Raw genomic sequence first — 26,698 nt, forward strand, 5'->3', positions numbered from 1 at the left:
TGGATTGTCCCCACACAAAGTGATTATGGGGAGAGCAATGAGACAGCCGATAGTACCAGCAAATCAACTGATGAATATTACTGATGATCTAGTACTTGACTATTGCAAAGGATTGGCTGATGTGGTGTGTTCTGAGTCTCAACAGGTTTGAAAAGTTGCAACCACAGAACAGCAAGATCAAGCACATGATCCAAGTCCAGGAGAGTGGATTCTGGTGAAGACGTATGTGAGAAAGTTGTGTGTGGAGCCTCTTTGGCATGGGCCATATCAAGTGATACTGGTGACAACGACAGCAGTAAAGTGTGGTGGCTTGCCAAATTGGATACACGCAAGCCACACAAGAAGAGTCCCAAGTCCGCTTGAAATACTAGAAGAGGAAGATCGACAACAGGCAGAGTCAAGAAGAACCTGAAATTGAGCCAGTGTTCGAACCTGAGCTTGAACTTGAACAAAGTCGAATAAAGTGGGCACCAGCTACTGGGTCTCGTGAGACTGCTGTTGAAGTAAATGAAGAAGAAGTGTTGAATGAAAATATAATGGACATATGTGGTGTCTGAAAAAGCTGAGCACAAAGAGCAGTGCAGAGAAAATACTGGTGCATAATTGAGTCACTCAAATGATTTAGCTACCCTAAATGAACTGAGTAAAAATTGGGGTGCAGAAACTTGACAATGCACTCGCAGGAGTGTGAAAAATTAAAGCTGGAACAGAATTGAAGGCTGTGAAGTTATAAAAAAAAGGGTCAAGCAAGAAGGCTTAAAAGCGTTTTTTCTATAGTTTTTGTTTGTCAGTATTAGATTTTTATAGAAATGGCTGAGGCAAATACTATAGAGACTGGATATCAAAAACTGAATTTTAAACGTAGATGTACTAATGCTTGCTTTATTAGTGTTTTATTACTAATGATGGTTTGGTTAACACTAATTGTTGTTGTGCCTTACTTTATGTTTCCAAGTGGAAATAATACTAATAGTGTGATGAGTGTGAAAGTAGATGTGGATAATCGTAAAGAAGATTCACAAACTAATATGAAAAGGATGATAGATGACAGTGTCTATCACCAGGATAATTATATTGATGACTTTTCATTCAATGTTTTTACAAAATTATTGTACGTGTATGTTGACACGATGGATGCGAGAGATTGTTATGTGTGCATGCAACTACCATTGTCTGTCTCGAAGGGAGTGACTAACCATCACTTACCTCTAACATATGGAGTGTCTTGTATTGTCCTAACTAGTCTATTCTACGAGAAGCGTAGTCTACAATACTATTACTCAAACATGGATCTAGTGTTTTCTGAAATGCCAATTAGAAGGAATATGAATAAAGTGTATAGTGCTAGAAATGAAGAATGTATGGGCGAGTTTTTTCAATTGACAAAAGCAATTGATGTAGTATATGCGCTTAGAAATAATTAACGTGCAGATTGCGTCAGGAAGAGACAGAGTATATTAATATGGTAGAGGATAGAAGACAGTTTTTAAAAGTCCCATGTACCTCCGTGGGCTTTTAGAGAAGGCGATTATAAAAAGGGTGAGACATACGCTGAAATTATTATTATTATTATTATTAAAAACTCTTGTAGAGCGCGTAGTCACCTGAAGGTATCCCAGCGCTAAGAACCCTACCCTAAACCTGACAAGGGGGCTAGAAGGAGGGGGGGTGAGGGATGGGGCTGAGATACAGTGGTTCGGGTGGGAAGGGATCATTGGGGAAAAAGAAAAGTTTTCAACCGCTTTCTGAAGCGGATGATGAAATGACTCCAGATTGGCATCATAGAGGGAAGCTTTACTTACTTAGATTAAAAACTGACTATAATAACTATTTCAATGGTTCTAGTTAATGTGATCATGTTTTACTGGAGGTTGGGAAATAAGAGGAAGAACTGATACTGTTTTCCTTGGAATTTAATATGTGTGTAGTAAGAAGGCCTATTATAGGTTGCCTGCACATTGGTATGTGTGCTTTTATATGGGAATAGTTTTCCCAAAGGTTTACCATTTAGACCAGAATCATGGAATCAATTAAAAGAAGAGTGAACTAATTTGTAGTAAGAGGGGAATAAGTGTTTCGAAAATTGTGGGTGAGAATTTTGTAGCATTGATACCTTCAGTTGGGGAAATTCTAAATCCACAAAAAAATTAGAACATTGTCCACAGTGGTTCGTCATTTATCAACAGACACTGCTGGTGGGTTTTTGATGACGGATACTGGAATATTCTGATTTTGCAGAATAGACTTGCTCTTGATGTATTATTGGCTAAAGAGGGTGGAGTCTGGATCATGTTGAAAATCCAACAATGTTGCACATCTATCCCTGATAATAGTAAAAATGTAGAGGGGTATATTAGAAACATTACAAATCTTCGAGAAGATTTAGCAGAACTGAAGGTGGACTGTGCTTGGGAGATACTTGGTAAGGGTTTCTTTTCAGTGGGAAATTGGTTTTCTGCTTTTGGTAATACTTTATTAGGGAGAATATGAACGTTTTATCAAAGAGGAGGGACAAGACGAGCTTTTTAGGAGGGTCAAGCGTATGTGCCCGGGAAAGTAAGAACAAAGAAGGGTACGCAGTTCCCTGGGAGGGAAAAGGAGAGGCATGTACTGAGAGACCAACCAAATCCAATTAGAAGGGAGAGCGAACTAAGAGTGACCAGGGGAAAAGGGGGAAGGGAGATCCTCCCTTTTGGGACCTAAAACTCACACACCCAGCAAGCTAGGTGTCATGCTTCATCATATGGGTTTTTGCTCCTCGTCAAGCTGGCGGTGCAATGCCTGACAGGCACCCAGATGGGGCTCTATGTCTGAGATCTTTTGTCCCTGCCAGTTGGTGCTTGCGGGTATGGGGGCCTAGTGTAAAAGGGTGTAGATGTGTGTGAGTGATGGTGGTGCAGAATTAAAAAAAGGTTAGGTAATCCATAGGGATTTTTATTAGCGTGGTTATCTACCTTAGTAAAAGCAATATGGCGAGATGTACTCCCTGGTAAAATGATCCAGGGCAGTGTATTCTACCATGTGGTCAATTGGTCAACATGTTTCTTGCAGTAGTTCTTTAGGGATACAGCGCAATTCGTCAGGACCTATAAAATTACACTATCTACACAGTGTGGACGGCAATACATTTACCTACTCCACATGGGGTCGACTGGTAGGCCGTGGGTCCTACCGCGTCTTAGTGCAATCCTAGTGTAAGGGGTGTATTGCTTCAACAGTCTCCTCCAGTCTTGTATTGATGATACAATGATTGTTAGCCTTATTTCGTCGCGTGTTGCGTCTGTCAACCTACCCGGACGAGAGGCTGACAAGAGGAGCCGGAGAGAGAATACGAACGCCAATAGTTCCTGTTGCTACTAATCCCAATGATACTACTGATATAATGTGTTGCAAATGTGAGAAAGGAACACAAGATGTTAAACAATAAGCAAGAAAAAGGAAGAGGGAAGAAATAGAGATAGAAGACAGGCGAGGAAACTACTATGAAAAATTAAAAGATATAGATTGAGTTATGTTGAAACAAAAGAGAACTACAGCTTTCTAAATGATAACATGGTGACAAATTGTATTTGTGGGGAGATTGATGGAGCAGGGTTTTCGCTAAATGAAACCTGCTCGGATTGAACTACCATAGTGTGAAATAATTAATTGTGTGGTGTGCAAACTGCATGCGAAAAGGGCTGATGAAAACTGCGCAAGCACAAACTAAAATTCTGGGGTAGTCCGCAAAAAGCTTATGACCAATAGAAAATAAAAGGACTAATGCTGCTTGATCTATACTAATATGTGTAGGAAAGAACATTAAACTGGGATGTGCATGGGTAAATGCAACACATGGGGTGGAACGCTACGGTATAACATTATAGGTGATTAATAATGAATGTGTTTGTTTTTCGTAGAAGTCTAGTTTTCTGCTCTGCAGAAAAGGGCAGAGAATCATTTTAGAAAATAAATGAGAGTTTAATCTGAACGAGAAAGGGAAGGTGGAAAACTGTTCGTCCTTCAAGGGTCCTGTGTGCCTGCCAAAGTTTGCGTGGAGAAACAAAATAATCTTCGGAAGCGGAACACTTCCTTAGACAGTGGGGCAAATGAACAATCGAGGCACAAAAGTTGTTACAAGACAGAGATGGAGGAAATTTGTACTATGACGGCAGCTCAAATTCGTCTTTCCTGGGCTGGAAGTTGATAAAATGAGTAAGAGGACAATGAAGAATCTTACAGAAGTGTCATGACGAGAGTGGTGTGACAGTACACACCCTTCCTTAACCAATAGAATGAAGAGTAATTGTGTTATGATAAATTGCAGGTTGGTCTTTTGGGGTTTTAGAGTAGAATATTAGGTACCCGGTGGGGGAGGGGTGCGGGGGGGTGGAGGGGGCTGTTAGGTGGTTGCGCGTTTTCCTTTTGTGCGAGAGGAGAGAGTTGCATTGCTGTCTCCTATCTGGGCTGGCTGTTCCTGTTGTGGGGCCTTGCTGCTCTAATGGCCAGAGATCTAATGGTCAGAGAGTAGTTTTCCTAATTTCCTTTGTGGGTTAGTATATTATCTGAATTGCATAATTATTTTGCAAATGTCTTATCTCTCCTCTTTTGTCTCTACACCTATCCACTCACTCATTGCATTGATGTTGAGATGTACTTCTGTCACTTTCATTTATTGTTACTTGTATGGTAATAAATGGTTCGAGCTGTATTATATTAGATGAGCAATCACACTATTTAGATAAAAGCATTATACATATACAAGTGAGTTTGTATTTATTAGAGTTATTGAATTTAGTTTATAATGAGATTTACTAGTTCTAGTTATTAGTTTGCCAAACCCTGATTACATAAATAAAGATCGCATCACCACAAAGTATATGCAAGGATGATATACTAGTTGGAATTTGGTCAGTTTGGTACTTCACTGCACCCAGTGTAAAGGGGATTATTGGGTAATGAATTGGGCCCAGGTAATGGAAATTTATTAGTCCCGGATCGCTGGATCACCTTCAAATCAGGGAAAGACACAGCCAGTACAGACACAAAAACATCAAAAATATGAGCATGAAGGAAAACAGCAACAACCGGGCTCAGGTCCCCAAATATTTTACAATGGCACAGACAATGTCATTAAAAGCTTACAAACAAAAACTCAAAACAAAAGGTCTTAAGCACCAATAGTAAATATCAGTATCCACTACAGAGATCACTGAGGTGCCAAGCTCATTTATAGTTCATATAGGGCTGAAAGAAAGTTTGACACGCTACAAGGTAGCTCGAGGTGTCTCATCAGGCAGCTGCAGCCTTCTTTTGCTTATTTTGCAAGTTGCCAAAACCAGGACATTTGGCTTTTTGCAGCAGTCCACTGCTGACAGCTGGCAAACCCCTCAAAATTGGGACAACCCCACAGAAAACAGGACAGCTGGTCAACCTGTCATCAGAACGTGATATGTATTAAGTTATCAGTCGTCCGCGCAGCGGGCGCACCAGCGGCGCGCCGAAGGCAAGCCCGTCTGCGCCCGTCATCGCCACGACATCGCCTCTCGCCAGGACCCCTGGTCGAGTTCTACCAGACTCCCCTGTCTATGAGAGAGAGGTACTTCTATCCTTGAACTTAGGGGGGGGGAGAGGTGTACGAGACTGCCGAAGCAGCTGGGGGAAACTTGCTTGAATTGTACCACCTGCCAGTTTACAGCCCCCGCACCTGGCAGAGTGAGACAAGACAGAAAATTAGAAAATCAGGCATTGATTACGTTCCTCCAGCTAAATGTTAGATCACTTGCCAAACACTACCTAGAAGTACAGATGCTCATTGCCGAGGTATCTTCTGATGTGTTTTTCATATGTGAAACATGGTTACGAGATGATGATATGACAGGGATAATTAATCTCACTCTTCCGGCAGGATACTTAATAGAGACACTAAATAGGGACTCTAGAGGCGGTGGAATTGCGGTAATCTACAAAGCTCAATACCACTGCTCCGTCATTAAGGAGGAGATATGTGGAGGTGAATGTGCACGTTTTAAAATTACTATCAGTGCACACTTCACACTCTCAGGATTATACATCTACCGCCCACCAGAGCCTGCCTCAAAGTTCATCGAAGCTCTGTTAGATACAGCCAACTCGCTTGTGGTAGGATCTGCTATTTTCACAACTCTTGGGGACCGGAGTCTGCATTTTGATCAGACCCAGGATCCTACTATCCATAATCTACTGGCGGACCTAGCAGCCTTACAGTTAGACCCACTGGTGAGAGGTGCTACGCACTTTGCTGGTCATACCCTAGACCCAGTGTTCTCTAACATCCCAGAAATGACCTTAGCTATACCGAAACCTATGGGCTGGACTGACCACTCTCTGATAAGAGCCAGCCTAGAGATCTCGGCGCCTTTTAGGGTGGAGAAGGCGAGCAGGGTCCTGAAAAGACATTGGCACAAGCTCAAACTAAAGGACTTCCACGCTTTCCTTGGAGGGCTCTCCCTGGAAGACATGGTAGATCCGGACACGGCGTACACTGCCTTTTGTGAGTGGATTACAGAAGGCTTGGACGCCTGTGTGCCGATGAAATGGACAAAGGGGCGTAGGTCCACTTCCAATCCATGGTACGGCGACGCTCTGAGAGCATTGAGGAAGGAATGCAAGAGAGCCGAGCGGTCATGGAGGAGAGACTACAAAGAGGGGGATAAAGCTATTTACCTGACGAAAATAAAGCTCTATCCCAAAGGAATCTGCTCTGCTCGGGCCTCATTTTACGCGGAGGAAATACAAACAAGCTCTAACCCTATGAAATGTATCTTTAGAATTTTGCAAGAACTAAAGAACACCAGAACTGGAGTATCTAAAATATCCTCGACACAGCAGTGTGAGGAATTAGCCACTTTCTTTATTGAAAAAGTGCAAAAGATCTATAAGACCTTTCCACAGCATCTACCAGGCCACCAAGTCTCTGGAGAGGTTAGGGCGGATGGCCCCATCTTGAAAGTCATTCCAGAGATCTCTGATGATGAGCTAGTTAAACTATGTAGGAAGGTGAAATCTGGCTCCCCAGCGGAACCTATGAGGCCGGCTCAATTTATGGAGTCCATGGCGCACTTCCAACAGCCGCTTAGCGACATAATTAACCTATCCTTCTCCTCTGCTAAAGTACCAAGAGCTTGGAAACAGGCTTGGGTCTCCCCCATCATTAAGAAGCCCTCTCTAGATCCATCTAAGCCAGAAAATTTTAGACCCATTTCCCTTCTTCCATGGGCAGCCAAGATTGCGGAGGCCCATGTGAATGATGTGCTATCCCGCTATTTGAGCCACAATGACATCCTGGATCCGTCTCAGAACGGGTTCAGGCCGGGTCACAGCACTGAGTCCGCCCTACTTGCCACAACTGAACATCTTCGGATGATTCTTGATGCCGGTCGGAGTGCAGCACTGATTCTGCTAGATCTCAGTGCTGCCTTTGACACGGTATCTCATGGCATTCTCCTGTCCCAGCTGGAGGCAATAGGTATCACGGGATCCGCCCTAGAGTGGTTTTGATCATTCCTTGAGGAGAGATCCTTTCGGGTCTCGGCACCACCGTACATCTCTAAGCCTTACCTTATCGGTCAGGGGGTCCCACAAGGCTCTGCACTTAGTCCATCTTTGTTCAATCTTTACGTGCAACCTCTAGCCGATGTAGCAAAAAAGTGGGGCCTTACGCTGGTATCATATGCGGATGATACCCAGCTGGTCATCGCTATCTGAAGGGCCATCTGCTTCGGCTACTAGGTTTAGAGATGGAATGACAGCTGTCGCCCAGTGGATGACAGACAATTGCCTGCAGCTCAATACCAGCAAAACAGAGGTTTTGCTGGCGGGGAAGAACACCGCCCTCTGGACTGAGCTTTGGTGGCCGGCATCGCTGGGCGAAATGCCAACACCAAAGGCCATTGTTAAGAACCTGGGAGTCTGGATGGACTCCACACCAAGAGAGTGGCAGCTACGTGTGTGGGCCTGATGAGAGGCTTTAAACCCATCCTGAAATATTTTGAACCAGCGGTACGTCAGCTCATCATACAAGCCATGGGCACCTCACGTTTGGACTACGCCAGCGTGTTGCTCCTGGGCGCTAATAAAGCTGAGATCCTGCGACTCCAAAGGGTTCAAAACATGGCCGTGAGAACCCTGATCGGTCTCCCTCGCTGGTGCCTGGTCAGAGCAACAATGGAAAAACTACATTGGCTCCCGATTGCATCTCGGATTCAGTTCAAAGCTCTGGTTACTGCGTTTAAGATTCTTAAAACCGAGAGTCCAGCCTTAATACGCCATTTGTTGACCTGGTATATTCCGCGGCGCAGCTTGCGCTCGCTGGGCCAATATCTGGTGAATGTGCCACGTAGCAAACTATGCCGCATGGGTGGCCTCTCTTTTCGGGTTTTGGCAGCCAAACTGTGGAACTCCCTGCCGATCCACATTCGTGGCATGGAGAACATGTTGGTCTTCCGGAAGGCCATTAAAACCTTTCTGTTCCCATCATTATAGTTTTCTCCTGCTAATTTCTGGCTAGCCTCTGTTTTTTTTCTCTTGATCTGGTAGCGCCGGGACGTCTCTTTGCTGGGGCAGCTGTTGCGCTTAAAAAATTTCTTAACATAACCTAACAAACTCCGCATACTACTATTCTCAGGACTCGTATTAAGGCCTTAAGAAGTTGCAAAAAACATATTTACATTCCAATGCCATTTGCTTTCTTTCCTTTGCCATGAGAAAATAAATCTCATATTGTTTCAGTCATATCAGTGACCCAAGCCTTAATTACATTCTGATGGCAGTTTTCATTCTCTGGGGCCAATTCACAACCTTATCATCTGGGATGGAGATGAAAAATCCTCCAGACAGTTCCTCACATGGCTAAATCTACAAGACGACTTTTTGAACTTCACAAGCACAATCTCAAAAAGCAATCTGGTCTTCCTGGATTTAAACATTTTTCCGAAAGATGGCAAACTGATAACTACTACCCACTTTAAAAGCACATCAAAAAACTGCCTACTAATGTACCAAAGCTTTCATCCCAAACATCTGCGGGACAATTTACCGTATGGACAATTTCTCCGCCTTCGCAGAAACTGCACTGAGATCAGCAATTTCAAAACTCAATCCAAAGATCTCAAGAGAAAATTGGAGGACCGCCAATATCCAAAGAGAATCACCGAGCAGGCCTACAAAAGGGCAAGGAATAACTGCAGAGAAAGCTTTCTCGATGACAAAATCCAAAAGGAGGAAGAGCGAAGACCTATTTGTGTCACCACATTTAACACAAGCTCCAACCAGGTGTCTAAAATCGTAAACAAGAATTGGAAAATCTTGAACAGTGGCAATCTACAACTACCAAAACCAATTTTTTCGCACAAAAAAGCGCAGAGCATCCGGGACATGCTAGTCCACACTAGACCATCAACAATCAAGCAAGAGATGTAAATTTCGTGCATGGTCACCATCCCTGTGGTAATTGTAAAGTATGTTGCCTGACAAAAAAGAGCACATCAATTACATTCAACAATGGCACAGTTTGGGAGCAAAGAGACTTTAGCAACTGCAACAGCTCGAATGCCATATATTTGATAAAGTGTCCGTGCAATATGGAATATGTAGGAATGACCAGCAGAGCCATTAAGACGAGGATAGGTGAGCATAAGAGCACCGTCAAATGTAAAAAATCCAGCACAAAATTAACCAACCACTTCCTAGAAATGGGCCACAAACCAGAAGAAATGTCATGGACAATAATTGAATTGGTCGCCAGAGAAGAACAACTATTAGAAAAGGAACAAAGATGGGTATTCAGAATCAAATCCCATAAGAACGGCCTTAATGATGACATACCCTGGGGTCGATTGTGAGGTAGTACTAAATAACTAAGGACCTCTCTCTGAAAAGTACCTATTTCAAAAACCCTATCCATACATCCTACCTAATGTTTTTACCAACGCTTAACCAAATGACCGACAGAAAAAACACCACTTCCGCTCCAAACAGGAAGTGTTCCAAAAACAAGCGGCCATTTTGGGTTAGCAGACTAGTAGTTGGAAACAATACAAATGCCGATGACAATGCAATACCGGCATATGTATAAATAGACGAAGGCGAGGTGAAGCTGATGTTCTCCTCGGAGCGGCACGGGGGTAGGAATAAGGCAATGTCGAGCAGCGGTTACGTAAGTAAAATCAACTGCGAACTAACAGCCGAGTGTGACAGATCTTCAGAAACAACAAGGTAAAATATGCTCCCATGAACAATGCCGTCTAACGAGAGTATGCGGCTCTATCTATCCCCTTTTTAGTTGACCGCATTGAAAAACCCTCGTATCTGCCGGCTCATGAGGCACGTTTTCAGAAACGGGAAAGTATGTATACTATCTATATATATCTCTGTGCCTTCCCTATCATTTGCAATCGCAACTCATAAAACGAGTAAACCGATCTCAAAACTTTCTGTCAACAAAAGAACAGAGACATTGGTAGCAATGGGTGTCAGTCCTTCTCTGTGAGTCACTGTTATATGTGTGTTGAGACTTTATGTATGTTTGTCTTACCGAAAACAAAGCTCTGCAATTAGGAGTATATTTGGTAATAGCTATCTTCAAATTTTTGCTAGATATGCATATGTTTAAAAATTCAATGACAAGTTCTATGCTAACCATGTGCTATGAATGTATTTACTTCACCCTGTTATTTTTCCTTTATTTTTCCTTTCTCTTGCAGAGACCACTGCGTCTTTTTTCATTTTCAAGCTTCACATTGGGCCAACTCATGCCCCGAAGCACAAACTGGTAACCGATTTTTGTTATCAGTTTGTAGGACTCTAGGCTATACTACTTAGAACTGAGTACCTACCAGTAGGGACCACCACTGGTCCTGATGATCAGACAGTAGGGGACTGTCTGTGAAACATGTCGACCCGGTAGTTGCTAAATAGCCCTACCTCACAACCCCTTTTTAATATTCCCAGCCAGAGAAGCGAATAAAAATATTTTTTCCACTAGCCAGGGAATTTTTAACTTTTTTAATCACATTATTAGGTCCCTACACCTCACCACCTCCACTGTCAGTGCACAAACACATAGTCTTTCACCACAAAATTAAAGTGCTCCCGCGTAGCTCGTAGGTCGTAGCACGCCCACCCCGTAGAGGGACGGGAAGACCCCCATGATGAAGCATGACACTAAGGGACTCTTAGTGTGTGAGGGGCATTTTAAAAGTACATAGTACCTTCATCCCACTGGTCCGATGAAGAGCCAACCTCCCTTTCAAATATATATATGAAAACCCTTAAAAATAAACACTTGCACTTTTTCTTGATAGAATCTCTTTGTTTATATGAATCTACCAGGAGGGTGATTCTATCGCTTCCTCTACACTTCCTTTTTTGATTAACAATTCACAACCTGCCAGGAATTCATACAGGTAATAAATAGGTTCAATACTGTACATTTCTTCACAAAGAGTGCGGAGAGATTCCAGTAGTAAATCCCATGCAAGTAGTGGAAAGTCAGTTAAACAAAACATGGTTAACCTTGGAAGTTTGAGAATGAAAACAGAATCATGTATTTTTGGAAATTCCCAAGCTACTCTTCACAACTTTCCCACAATAGAAATGATCAGAGAGGAAAGGAAACGTTCACAAAAGAAAAAAAAAATGAGTACATGTATACATTAAATTCTGTAACAGATGCACAAATTCATCAGCTAATGGTATGGGATGGAGGATGTGGGATGGCGGATGTGGAATGTGTGGAGGCGGGAGAGGTGACTTCTGCAACCAACGTCAAAAATATGACCCCTGTTCCACAATCAAAACCCAAATACAACCTTATTGGCCAGACCGTGTTTTAAGCCCTCACTGCGAGGCTAGTGGCTCCTTTTAGAAAACTAAGGGCACAGCCCCCACTCGAACGCAATAAGTTGTTGAAAAAAAAGTTGTAAAATTCTTCTGCTAGCTTTTTTTACACTAAAGCTTAATATAGCTCAAGAAGCTAGTAAGTCCCCATTGCTTAGTGATGTGAGCTTGAATGTTTTATTTGGCTCGCGATTGCAGATTTTAACAGGGCACCATCCGAGGGATTCCTTTATCAAAAGTCACCTGAAGGCTTGCTACAATCGAGCATACACATTCTTAGACTTAGCCTTACAATGTCCACTCCCCCTTCCCATAATAAAAGCATTTCCAACAAGATGTTCTTGATTACTAAACAAAATACTTTGGTTGGTTACCTGTGAGGAAAAGCAGTACTGAGAAGTCAGACCATTCTCCTCATGATTTTTATATTTTAATTACTGGGCAAATCTCCCCATCTTCCTTTGGACGTGCTCAGACAGTAACTATTTATTTATTTATTTATAAACTTTTATATAGCCCGAGCGTGACCCACGAGGGTATCAGAGAGCTTTACAGTATACAGTTATTAAACAAAAGAGATGAGGTAGTATGAAGCATATGATAGTCGCCACATCGTACAAAAGAGCTATATAGAGTATGGATAACTATGCGTTGCAAACAAATGCTGGCCCGCTCCTCTCATGTACTATGGTCACTGTCATTTGTATTCTCATTTTACATCTGTATCTTGCCATTTTTCACTATCTAGTATTGTACTCTCCTCACCCACTATTTGGTTACTGCTTCAGTCATAAAATGTAATAACCGTTCTCCCCTCTCTGGGATTATTGCCGCAAGCATTCTCTTGATACCCCATTTCTCATCAGGATACAAGTGTCTTTATTAACTCAGAAAAGTTAGTCGCGTGCGATCGCCACTGATATTTTTTTTATAGTGCAGTGCCCCACTCTCCTTTTATTTCTGAACTATTCTCTTCCCCTGCCGCTTGCCATCTACATTAGCTGCCCCTTCGTTCTGTACTTGGTCACACCCTAGCAGTTATCTAAGAAACTTTGAATGAGACTCTTAACAGACATATGTTTGTGAGGAAGACAAAAGCACATTCCCTTAGAGGAATCTCTGGCTGGCATTTGGGTCAGAAGACCACAACAGAACTGAAAGAGTTCATTACAGCAAAAGATCCAAGCAGTTGCCAGTTCTGTAAGCCATTGTAGAAGGGTAACTTTGCAGCCCGAAACGTGTCACCAGGGAATATGCAGCTATGAGAAACTGTGTTCATGTAACTTAATGAAGAGCATGACTTTTATATATATATATTTTTTAATGTGTGTCACTGATGCAAATATCTTTTTGGGGGCTCTATTGCGGTGTTGATCTTTAGCCGAAATGAACTCTTTCAGTTCTGTTTTGGATGCTTGTTAACAGTTGTTGATACCCACTTCTGCCAGCACCACATACGAGTTTAGAATTTGTATTTTGAGTCTGGTGGCATGGAGCATCAACCTTGAAGTAGTTTTGACAAGTGCAGCAGTGTACTTGTTGGGTTTTCTCTGGGTTTAGCAGACCTCTTCACACAGGTGATTGTATAGGTCTCTAACCCTTTAGAATGTTTGTTCTAAGAAGGTCATGCTGTCTTCCTAAAAATCACATAAGAGGGCGAAACAAAGGACATCAGTAAAGCACACTGGGAACAGAAAGATCTATAATAACCAACTGTGAAATAATCTTTCACTTTTCTATGCATGGGCAGTTGACCCATGTAGGTGGGCAACAACAGCATGTAGTAATAAGAAGAATTTAAGGACTCTGCTCCAAATATCCTCGTAGCCCTCCCCCCGAATTATGGAATCCTAAAACTGGATCGCCCTAGAAGCAGAGGGGGTGGGGTAGCTGTGATTCATAAACTGGTGGTGGAATGCTCCCTGGAGAGGGTCGCAGTAGAGGCCAGTGAGGTAGGGCTCTTCACTATTACAGTGGACAACATCCATGTCATCAAAGGCCTCTTGATATAGCGACCACGTGGCCCGGCTTCACAGTTTGCCATCAGTCTCAGGGAACACGTCATGCAACTAGCACTACGATATGCCACGGTGCTGGTGTTGGGGGATCTCAACCTACACTTTGACGACAGGGATAATGCCCCGGCGCACGAGCTCGGCCAGGAGCTGGAGGCACTTCAATTAGTATTACAATCCACTCTCCCAACTCATCAGCATGGGCACTTACTTGACCCTATCTTTGCCAATTGGGGAGAGTTCCGGGTTAACACTCCTATCCCAGTCCCATGGACTGATCACTATATCATCCTCTTCAGGATTCTTATACCTAAAGCCCAAGGTATGCTAAAATCAGACACTGGCAGACCCCAGAAGAAGTGGTCCAAGTTCTCGGCCACCAAGTTCAATCTTGTTCTACAGTAGGGGGGGGCAACCTGGAGGGAGTGAGGTCGAAACAGCCTGCAATGCTCTAGATCAACGCATTTGTGAGGCACTTGACAAAGTGGCACCATGGGCCACCAATACTCCTAGGAGACAATCCAGATCCGCGCCTTGGTTCAATGTTGAGCTGAAGGCGATGAAATCCTCCTGTAAACGTCTGGAATGTAGGTGGAGGGAAGACTTCTCTGGAAAAAAGGAGGGCCACATATAAAACCAATCTTAAGATGTATCACTCTCTAAAAAGGAAGACGCGTGCGGCATACTACAATAGGAAGATTGAACTTGCCGAAAATTCCTCTAGAGAGCTATTAGTGATTTTTAAAGAGCTTTCGTCCCTGGACACAACCTCTGCCTCTAGTAAAGTCTCTGTTGAATCTTGCAACTTTATAGCAGATTACTTCTCGGATAAAGTAGAGAAAATCTACTCTACTTTCCGGAGGAGGCCCGTAACAGGAAGGGTAATTTGAAGGGAGTATGTAAACTGGAAGAAGCTTCTTGTCTCTCCAGTTTCAGCCTTCCCTCCCTGGATGACTTAAAATCCATAGCTTTGAACATCAAGGCATGCTCCCAGAGAGATCCTATTAAACCGAAAAGTAGGAGGGAGAGTATAGACATTCTGGGTCCTTACATTAGACACCTCATCAAACTCTTTTGAGGACGTGAGTAGTCCCCCAAAGGTGGAAGGAGGCAGTTGTTCTCCCTATTAAAACTAACCCAGGGATTAGTGCCAGCCAATTGGAGAATCTTCTACCAATATCTCTCCTACCTTTCTTCACCAAGATCACGGAGAAGGTGGTTAATGCTCAGGTAACTGATCACATGAATCAGGCCAGCCTACTCCACCTTACGCATTCGGGTTTCCGGCACTATTTCTCCACAGAGTCGGCGCTGCTTTTGTCCACTGAAACCATTCGCCAACTGGTTGATGCAGGACAGATGGTGGCACTGATTCTGTTGGACCTCAGCGCTGCTTTCGGCACTGTGGCCCATCCCATACTCATTCAGCGCCTTAAGGAGAGTGGACTGACCAACCTGGCTCTGAAATGGCTAAGCTCCTTCCTACAGGATAGGAGCTTTCAAGTATCCCAAGGGCAGTACTACTCCAAGAATATCAGATTAGGACAGGGGGCACCCCAGGGATCGATACTTAGCCCTACGCTTTTTAAATCTATAAATGGCCCCTCTGTCTGATATCATTGATAAATACGGCATCAGTGTTGTGTCAGATGCGGATGACATGCAGCTTGTTGTATCCTTGACCCAATCCCAGGAAGAAGCTGCCACTAACTTACCTGCTTGCCTTCAAGAGCTTTCAGTCTGAATGGCTAACAACTGTTTAAAACTGAATGGAGGCAAGACAGAGGTCCTTATTGTGGGAAACGCTCCTGCGATATGGTCTCCTAGTTGGTGGCCGCAAACTTTGTGCACAACCCCCACCACTAAGGAGGAGGTTAAAATGCTGGGGATATGGGGGCTTGGCTTGGCCGGCAGCGATGGCGGCTAGGTTTTATGCATGCTCCGGCCAGCCTTGTAGTTATACTATGGTAAATCCTGCCCTGAGCGCTATTACCTGCTGTCCGGTGATCGGAGACCCGCTGCCATCGATTGCCACCCCAGGAGAACGGCGGGGGCTCCCGGAGCATAGCGGGACAAATTGCAGCATGGGGCGGCCTGGTGCTCCCCTGAGAATCTGGAGCCGGGGCCACGCTTACTTGGCCTGGCTGGCGCTGTGGACCTCGGACCGGCAGGTGGGAGCTGGATTGCCGACCCGAGCGGCGCCCCCCGCCCCGCATATCCCAGTACCGGAGGGAGGCTGTGTGAGCCGGGAGTGCGGGACAGACGGCTGCGCTCCCCGGGGCGGCTGCAGTGGCTGGGTCGGCCAGAAGGCGCCAAGAGAACGGGCGTGAGCTGTTGGCCGGCCCTGGAGGGACGGTGGCCATTTTCGGCACCCCGGACTGCTGGCTCTGATTGGACTTGGTTGAGCGCGGTGAGCAACGCTGCCTGTCCTGTGTGACTTTGCTGTAGGCCCTTGTCTTGGCAGGTCGGAGGAGACGTCAGAGGGGAGCAGACAGCACTGCCGTGCAGCCGAGGGGGAAGGCTGCCATTTCTGCGTGCCGTGAACAGTCTGCTGCGCCATTGTAGACGCTGATGGGCGGCCGGAGTCTGTTACAAGGATATCCCCTGGGGCCGAGAGGGACAGTTCCCCTTTCCCCCTCCCATCCGCGGTTGATGAAGCCGGGTGCTTGGGTCGCACTTCTCTGGAGACCTGTGAGGGCCTGCAGGTGACGCATTATACCTGGCCTGCGGTGGCGTGCTAATGGCTGCCGGGCGCGGGGTCTGGACGTGGGGGTGAGAGAGTCTGCTCCTCTCCCCCCCCCCTCATATGTCGCTTGGTCCTTCCGGGGAGTGGTGGTGGCCCCGACTCTGGTACACTCCGCGGCCTTATCGAGCCACGCTGACGGTGGGTGCTGTTGCACAGGTGTGGCGTGCGTGTGATCTGGTCCAGGAGGGGGCAGAGGGCTGCAACCCAGAGGCCCGCTGCGAGGGAGTCGGTGGTCAGCACGGGCCACGGCGTACAAACTAGAGTGGGTCATTTGCTGCGGGAAGAGGCCTGGACCGAGGCCCACCCTATTGGCTCGCCCAGTCCCTGGTTGGCCAGTGTTGGTTGGTGTTTGGGTGCGGGTTCCAGCCGTCTACTATATCCTCTACGGCCACGATGACTCGGGCGGACATTCTAAACAAGGGATTCTGGACAAATTTACAGAGGTGGGCCAGGTGGAAGGCGGTGGGGGGCCGCAAAACTCTGTGCCTGATAACGTGGCGCTTTTGGAGGCCATAACACAATCAAGGGGCATGCTGGATGCCAAGATCGGGGCCATCGGCTCCGATGTTATGCTGCTCCGTCAAGATTTGAGGAACGCAGTGGAGAGGATCACTGGCACAGAGACTCGTATCTCCGAGGTAGAAGATGATATGTAAGAGCTCAAGAAGAAGGTCGCAGCCATGGAAAAGACGCAAAAGGGCCTCGCCATGAGGGTCGAGTGTGCAGAAGGGCGTGCACGGCGGAACAACCTGCGCTTTGAAGGATTCCCGGAGGGCAGCAAGGGCAAAAACGCGGAGCGCTTTTTGGCCCAGTGGCTGGAGAGCTGGCTTCCCTCGGACGCTTTTTCTCGTTGCTTTGTGGTGAAGCGGGCCCATCGGGCTCTCATGCAGAAGCCCCCTGCTGGAGCGCGCCCACGGACCCTTATCGCCAATTTTTTTTAACTATGCCGACCGGGACACCATCTTGCGTCAGGCGAGGGCGAAGGAATCTCTCACTTATGATAATGCCACCATCCTAATCTTCCCAGATTACTCGCGACTCGTGCAGCAGCAGCGCCAATATTTCCTCGCTGCCAAGGCCCGTCTCCGGGGCCTTAATATCCAGTATACCTTGTTGTACCCGGCACGGATGCGTGTCATCTTTCAGTCCCGCAGGCTGTTCTTTGATTCCCCCGAGGAAGTCTTCCAGTGGACGGATGAAACGGTGAAACTTCGCGTCACCACAGCCCCGGGGGGGGGGTGAATCGGACTCCTCATCGAGTGGAGCGGCCCGGGGGGCCTCCGGAGTCAGCAGCGCCGTCGCAGGAGATCTGGCTGGAGCTCGAGGTCGGGCTCTGTACTAAGTCAAGGGAATCCGGCAACGGATCGACAGCAACAAGAGGGGACCTGTAAGGTTGAATCTTCGCTTGGAACATTGCTGATGGACACTATGGACACTCTGGACAGACACGCAGGGCAGGTGTGTCATGTCCTAAACCAGGGTCCTACAATCTTTTCTGTAGTAAGAGCTACTCATGTTCGATGAACGTCAGCCCGCGCTATTAATATTTTTTAGAGTCTTAATACTGAACACACCAAAGAAGATTACATTAGATCCCATCATATCAGATCAGAGACTATTACATTAGTGCCCACCATAGGCAAGATTACCAGCAGTGTTCAGAGCAGTGCATCAGCCACGGTTGCCAGCAGCAAGGTAAAAAATGCATTATCAGTGTGTCAATGGGGAATGCCTCTGCATGGTTAATCATAACAACCACAACTGCAATGCCCTTAGCTCTTAGTTATAAGTAATAGGTCTACCCAAACACAACTCATAAGTTCTGAAAAAATTAATTTTTCATCTCAAATACACACTTGGTATACATATAGTTATTCAAACAAGATAAAGCTTCTATATTTAGTAGGCTGGGCTGTACACAGGAGAGCTACTTATAGCTCACAAGCTACTCATTGGAGACTCCACATTACTATTTTATTAATTGCTAGCATTTCTAACGCCGTTTTCAAACAACCGACAGGAGCAGTGGTGCTTGGATAGATTTGCATACTTGCCAAATCCACAAATTTAAGCAGTAGGCTACCAATACCATTTACGAATTGGATATCACAATGCTACAGCTTTTCACATGACTTGCAACCCTGCCAGCATCATAATTGTGTTGTCTAACAGAATAAAACGTACCAATCAAATCTGCCTCAGTCAGCTTCCAGCCCATGTATGGCCACATAGTGCATTTTAGGGCAGAGGGCGGCTAATGTCACTGTATTTGCACTCTATAGCAACAACGTCACATCAGGACCCATGCATGAACCAGCATTGACGGTCTCCGACCTCGAGAATTAAAAGACTACAGTGAGTGTGTCACTTAGTGAGCACAACGGCACGTAGCCTAACTGCACTCGGTCTAGAGTTTTGCAGCTCAACCAATCAGCCATTCTGGTGAGAGACTGCATTTACGTTTTTTTTTATTCTACTTAGTGTTTGACTATGTGACTTTACGATTATTTGGTTATACTCGTGGCTCTGTGCTGCGTCCCCAATGATTAATCCACATTTGATAATGGATAATGGATGTGCCAATGACTACTCAAATCTGCATTTCGATCAATGAATTGCAGCACATAGTATAGTTTACAACAGCAGCGGTCTAGGTGAAGATTTTGATAAGCCTCCACTTTGAGCACAGGCGAGGCAAGTCATACAGGCATCTGAACTAACATTGCAGTATGCTGCAATTTGTGCATTGAAGCTTGCAATACAAGGTGGAAAAACTGTACAGGAAGTCTGCCTGTAAGAAGTGTATAGGAGAAAAGGTGCAGAGTCACGCACTAGTGTTCCTGCCATGTCACAGCAGGGAATGCTGGGAGCGCGAGCAGCAATTGGCGGATTGGAGTCTAGCCGCGATAGGAGCCGGTGATTCTCCTTGCGCTCTCGAGTTATGGAATAAACTAACAAACCAACCTGGTGTACGACTCATATGTAACCCCAAGAGATCACTACAAATTGGCGACGAGGCTGGGGAGGCGGACAAGCCCACTGCGACTCCCGCAAGGCGGTGAAGTACGTGTGGATCCAAGGAGCCAGAACTAGAGAGGAGCAGCTGACGGTCAGCCTGACGGAGCGAGGGGCCGGACAGCCACGCAGAGGTAGGGAGCTGCTACACAGTGAAAGAGGAAAACTGGGGAGCAACGGTACAGCTGGCCAGCACCAAGTGAGGGACACGCACGGAGCAGACCCATGAGGTAGCGGCATCCCTCCCCCACAAGTGACAGCAATAGCGTGTAACAGCTGAAAGGAAGGCGCAAACTGCCCTATAAGTGAGGAGTGCGCTGGAGGGTACAGGGAGCAGAACCCTTGCATGCCACCATCCAGCCCTACCCCAGTAGCCAGGTGCAGCAGCACCTGAGAGCAGCAGTGCCCCTCCCCGCGGCACGAGTGACTACAGTACGACCAATTGCAAAGAGAGTGAGACCCAGTCCATACGCCAAGGGAGCGCAGAGGGGCCAAGTTAAGCACCGCTCCAGCCTGACACGCGCTAGGTCTGCGAGACTGGACGACCTGACACCAAGCAGCAGGGCACATCGGGTGGTATAGAAAAGCAGCAGTCACCCAAGAGGCACGCCAAGTGTATGCAGAAGCTCTAGCAGCAGCCACACCAGGCACCCCATGCCCAGTAGCGTAAGACATATCAAAGAGCCGTCAGACACATTATCGTGGCGCAACAAGGACAAAGAAGAGTGGGAGAAGACCCGGCATCCCAAGCAGGGGCAATAGGCCCACACGAGCACGGTGCGCCAGGAAGCCCTCCACCCAGGGAGGACGAAGAGCCACTAGGAAGACAGTCCGCCATGTGCGCCCAAACCTCCCTCGCGAACCCGGTTCCCTTCCTGCCGAAACTGGGGGAACTGGCCATGAAATGGGAAGATTGGAAGGAGTATTTCCTTAATTATCTGTCGGCGCTAGAGGACTAGGGAGGCAAAGTCTTCCCGAGCAAAAGGAAAAAGAAGATCCTGCTGCACAATTTAGGCCCAGAAGGCATCAGGGTGTACATGAACCTGGTAAAAACGACCAGGCCCCAAGATGATGACGACGTGTTCCAGCACTCCATAGAGGACCTGGACTGCCATTATCGGCCAGTGGAGTGCACAGCGATCGATCGCTTCAACTTCTTCCAATGAAAACAGATCGCAGGGAGTCAGTAGAGGACTACGAAGCAGCACTGAAGAAATTGGCAGTCACCAGTAAATTCAGAGGATTCCATGATGACTTCATAAGGGACCAAATCATTATGTACACAGTAAATATATACATACATACATACAAGAGAAGCTGTGGGTCAGTGGCAATGCCCCTCTCAAAGAGATAGTAGCCATGGTCAAAAAAGCGAACTCTCAAAGAGGTGTGCGGAAGCAGCCAAGAAGGACAGCGCCAGCAAAGCCACAGTGAGCAAGGTAACAGACGCCAGTCCCCAGGAGCGGAAGCAGACGTTCACGGGAGGCCCCAGGCAGCCCAAGAAATTTGCCGCCAAACCGGCCACAATCCAGAGGCCCCAAGGGGAGAACAAGAACAATTGCTACAGGTGCGGCAGCCTGGCACACGCAGCAAATGATAAACAATGCCCCGCCTTCAGAGCCAAATGCCTATACTGTGGAATAATGGGACACTTCGAGAAAGTCTGTAGAGGCAAACCCCGGAAACGTCAGTCAAATATATAGCGCAAGTCTCAAACAGAAGAAGGTGGGGGCGAAGACGACTATGACAGTGTCCTGTGCATAGATGACCAAGTCTAGGGCATAGATTGCTCCCGGACGCGCAAACCATTATGCAAACTTTCCATATGGGGGATTCAAGTATCCATGGTCGCCGACTCTGGATCCCCATAAACGATCATATAAAGCAGCATTTGGGACAGAGACTTCGCACAGATCATAGGCACACACTTTCTACCTCCGGACATCTATCCAGTCACCTTCACGGGAGAACCGATTCCCATGGTGGGGTATCGCCCTCTACAGTTTGAATTCAAAGGTCATCTGGCAGAAGGGAAACTTTACGTGGCGGAGAAGGGACCCTCAGTGCTGGCGGATAAGGGACCCTCAGTGCTGGCGGAGAAGGGACCCTTAGTGCTGGCGGAGAATGGACCCTCAGTGCTGGGATGGGTGGATCAAGGAGAATTAGGGATCCAACTTAACCCTGGAGGCGCGACGCAAGTGCTGATGATGGATCCCGCACAAACAAACGAGGCCAACATGTGGAAGTCAAACTTCCCGAAAGTTTTCGGAGGCACCATCGGCAAGCTGACAAAGTTTATGCACAAAATATGCTTGAAAGAGGGGGCCAAACCCGTAAGCCACAAAGTGCGGAACATACCTTTTAATTGTAGAGAGGCTGTACAACAACAAGAATTGCAACGCTTGGAAGACAATGGAGTAATTGAGCCCATAGAGAGCGCGGAATGGCTGGCGCCCCTTGGTGGTAGCCAGGAAGCCCAATGGAAAATTACGCCTGTGCATAGACTTGCGAGAGCTCAACAAAAAACATTATAATAGATAAGTTCCCGTTGCCCAGGATAAATGAAATGTTGGACCAGACGAAAGACATCAGAAGGTTCTCCACCATAGACTTAACCTCAGCATACCCTTAGATCGCACTACACCCTACGTGCAAGAAACTTACTTCGTTCATCACACCATTTGGGTGCTACCGGTTCAGGCGGATGCCGTCCGGCCTAGGATACGCCGCAGCGGTGTTCCAAAAGTTGATGCAACAACTTTTCAGAGACACGGAGGGGGTGCAATATTTCCAGGACGACATCCTGATCATGGGGAGAACCAAAGTGGACCACGATGCCAAACTTACCACAGTACTGCGCAACTTGGAAAAGGCACAAAAGATCTACACGGACCACTACAACAGGCGACACAATGTCAAAGGCTCCCCGCAGAATGGGACAAGTACAAGGTTGGGGTAACATCAGTCACGTACCTGGGCCACGAAATTGTTGACAAAGGCATCACACCTAAACAGGCGAATGCGAAGGCAATAAAGGATGCACCCAACCTAGAAACAAAGACGACGTCCGTTCTTTCCTCGAATGGTGGAATTCTATAGCAAGTTTGTACCTCACTTTGCCACCAAAACGCACAATTTGCATCAGCTACTGAAGAAGAAGACCGCCTTTGTTTGGTCAGATGCATCTCAGGAAGAATTTAGTCAAATCAATGAAGACATCAGCGAGGGGGTGCCCCTACACGGTTTTGACCAGAAGGCGTTATCCTTCCTCACTACAGACGCGAGTGACAGAGGGTTAAGCGCAGTCCTTATGCAGAAGTCAGCGGAAGGCAAAATGACTACAGTTAGCTTTGTGTCTAGATCCCTGGCCCTGAATGAAGAAAATGTCAGCGAAATAGAAAAGGAGATGCTAGCAGTGATCTGGGCAATGGAAAGATTCCGCCAATTCCTCTGGGGATCCAGATTCTTGGTCAGAACGGACCACAAGCCGTTAGTCAAGGTGCTCACATCCAGTGGACATGCGAGTGCCATGCCTCGCATAGCGAAAACGACCCTGCGGTTGCTGGACTATGTGTATGATGTTGAATATATCCAAGGCTCCAAGAGCAAAGTCGCAGACTACCTTAGCAGGGCGGCGGCAATGGAGGATGCGCCCAAGCAAACGGAGGAAGATGACTACACCATAGCATTCACAGAGGACCAAGAGGCAGTCATAAGTGCACAAGAATGGAGATCAGTATATGACAACGACGCAAGTCTCACAGCACTTAAACAGTTCATAGTCAATGGGTGGCCCAAAGGACATCTAGGCATAGTGAAAACCAAGCAGAGAGTTAAACAAGCATACTGTTGGCCGGCGCTAGACAGCCAGGTGGGGAGGCATGTCAGAGAATGTGTACAGTGCAGCGACGCAGACCACGATGCGACCTCCACTAGGGAAGTTCACCAATACAGTCAATCCATGGGATGAAGTGTCAGTGGACATCCTGGGTCCCATTTTAGATGCACATAGTGTACCTAAGTACACCATTGTGCTCGTAGACCGGTATTCGAAGTGGCCGGAAATAGAGGTATGTGAATCAGTGGACAAAGACGCGGTTCTGGCATTCCTCACGCCACGTTTCTGAGAGAAGGAATTCCAAGAGTCATAACATGTGACAATGGACCCCAATTTACGTCCGACAAATGTAACGCATTCATGGAACAGAACGGAATACTAACTAAACACACCCCAGTGTATCACCCGTCCGGGAACAGCCTAGCCAAAAGATTTAATAGGGTCATCATGGGGTCAGTGAAGGCAGCCATCAATGCCGGGAAGAATTGGGAGGCAGAACTCAAGTGTACACTATGGGCATACCGAATCACTCCCACCAAGACTGGATATAGCCCATTCAAAATACTGAGGGGCCGTGACCCATTTACAAGAGACAACGTAGCATGGAAACAACATACAGTACAGAGCAAATGGTCCCCAGCGGTGGTGCGGAGTAACTTGGAAAAGGCACAAAAGATCTACACGGACCACTACAACAGGCGACACAATGTCAAAGCCTCGTCACTGGAAAAAGGGGAATGGGTAACAGTGAGGCTTGCCCAGTTGAGGAGGAAAGGCGATAGCAAGTACAGCACGCTCTTGCAAGTACGAGAAATTTACACAAGATCCACCCTACTAAGCGACGGAAAGATATGGTCCCAAGATAGGCTGTCGAGGTGCAACAATAGTGTTGAGGTGGGCCAAGATGGGAGAGACGCAAGCAGAAAGGAATGACAATGGGAATTTGGAGGAGGACGAAAATACTATGGAAACAGAAACACCTAATAGTGGGACCAGGAGCACCAATACAGAAGAGACGAACACCACCAGTACACAGAAGAATCTAGAAGACACTGGAGGACAAGTACAGAAGGAAGACCAAGGAGAGGGGGGGATTCAGACAAATGGGGCCCAACACAGGAGACACCAAATGATGCCCCGCCGACTAGCAGCAGAGACATGAGAACAAGCACCCCGTTGAAACATACCTGCACAGGCAGGACCGTAGTGCTGCCGAAAAAGTATGACATGAAAACTTAACCACCCTCCAGTAAGAACTTTCCATTCTACAGTACATTGTTGTTGTTGGTTGTATTGCAGTGTGGCTAAAGGGGGGAGATTTGTGGAGTCGCGCTCCAGTGTTCCTGCCGTGTCACGGCAGGGAATGCTGGGAGCACGAGCGGCGAATTGGAGTCTAGCCGCGATAGGAGCCGGTGATTCTCCCGGCACCCTCGAGTTATAGAATAAACTAACTTCAACCAACCTGGTGTCCAACTCATATGTAACCCCAAGAGATCACTACAAAAGGCAGTGACAGAAAAATCAGAAGCATCCATATACGCATGACAGACAGTCACAAGGCTAAACCTAGCAATAGTACATAGTATAGTTTATTAATCAATATACCACCTGGATACAAAGCCACATGGTCACTTTTTCTGATTTGGATTCTATATAATTCGAGTTCCAGTGCGATCTTCATCATGCCAAATGTTGTGTAATGTCATTCTAAATGACATGATCAATAGCATAATTTGGGATTTTAAAGCTTGAAAAGTTGTCCCCCATTAGTCATAAAATGTTTCCAAGTAGGGTAATGTCAGACTTTTCAACAGCTTAGATCCCTGCCTAAACATTCACTTTATCCTTCACCCTTTTGTCCCAACGGTTCTTCCTTCCCCATCTGCTTACTTGGTTTCCCATGTCCCCCATATCTTCCCGCTCATTCTTGTTCCTTATTCAGCCTCAGCTCCGCCATCCCCAAACTACATCTCCAGCTCTCTGTCTTCCTCAAATTTCTTCTGCTTCTGGCTTATTTCTATTTGTATCTCGGACTCTCTGACTGTCTCTCGAATAAGTCAAGTTGCTAAAGGTCAGGTGTAAACAGCAGATCCATTGCAGCCTGTATTGTGATTAGATATTTGTAGCTTGGCAAATATGATAGGAAATACAAAACGACAAATACCAGAATGCAAAGGCAAACGTGGATTGAGTAAGATACTAGCACCCGACTTGGGGCATTCTGTGAACCTCGCTCCTCGTCCTCCTCCCTCGTGGTTGTTCCCTCAACTCCCTTCTCACTCTCCATTCCAAGTTCTCTTTTTCGATTATCTCCTCTCCATCCGTGATTTTCCTTCCACATTCTGATTTCACAAGTTCTAACTCCTCATTTCTCTTTTAACACCTCACTCCCTGTGTGATGGTGTAGTACCGGATCGGTGCTCTCGGACAGCAAGAAAGGATGCCTGCGACAATATTCTCTTCCACCAAAGAACATATTTTCTTTTCTATTAATGAGGCTTCAATGCCTTGAGTTTAAAGACGTGTTAGTTTCTCGGTGTCCCTGGGCGACTTTGAGAAGTTAAGGGAACTCTTGTTGTCAATGAGAGGGCCTACTCACATCGGAGAAACTGTAGCATTGACACGAACATCTAAGACTAAAGAAATGATGCAGAACTGTACACAGCTGCGGAGGAGTAACGTAACACCATGGTCCTACTTACCGGGACAGTCTGTAAATGCAATCTAATGCCCGTGGTCGATATTCCAACTGGTTTCGTTTGTCTATTACTTTTGCACTTCCTGGTCGTATAATAATCAATTCTACGGCAAAATATATTATGAGAAAATGGTGCCGATCTAGCAGCTACTTACCCGTGAATTCAGACTAATATTCTTTGTTCTAAATCAGCTTAACAATCGACGCTTGTTGTTAGTCTTTTAACTGGTATCATCAATCTGTAATTTTAGCACTTCCTGGTCGCAGAACTACCAATCCCACGGCCTAACATACTATAGGAATGATTCACGTAGGTATGGGAGGTATTGCCAATGTCTAATGTGACCTAGGATTGGAGCAACGGAGGCAGCTCAGCCAATCCTGGTAAGCATCCCAGAGTTTCCAAGTGCTGATTGGCTGAGAAGTCCTGCCACTGTCAAAACTGTCCTCCAGCAGTCGGCTGTGACCGCCCAGTTTTGAGCAGGCGGAGTTTGGCTGGGGGACCACGTGAGCCTAGTTAGTGACGAACC

The 26,698-nt window shown here is 46.4% G+C and overlaps 1 protein-coding gene across 1 annotated transcript in view; it reads right to left on the reverse strand.

Annotated features, from left to right (window-relative positions):
* The window catches only part of CHMP2A (charged multivesicular body protein 2A), a 247,173-nt gene extending 220,715 nt beyond the window's left edge, over nucleotides 1–26,458 (reverse strand). Inside the window, exon 1 of the mRNA XM_086930503.1 lies at nucleotides 26,324–26,458. The gene's annotated coding sequence lies outside the window, so the exon portion shown is untranslated. The remainder of the gene's footprint in view (nucleotides 1–26,323) is intronic.
* Nucleotides 26,459–26,698: the final 240 nt, after the last annotated feature.

The sequence above is a fragment of the Lissotriton vulgaris genome, chromosome 7, assembly GCF_964263255.1.
Source record: "Lissotriton vulgaris chromosome 7, aLisVul1.2, whole genome shotgun sequence".
Classification (NCBI taxonomy): Eukaryota; Metazoa; Chordata; class Amphibia; order Caudata; family Salamandridae; genus Lissotriton; species Lissotriton vulgaris.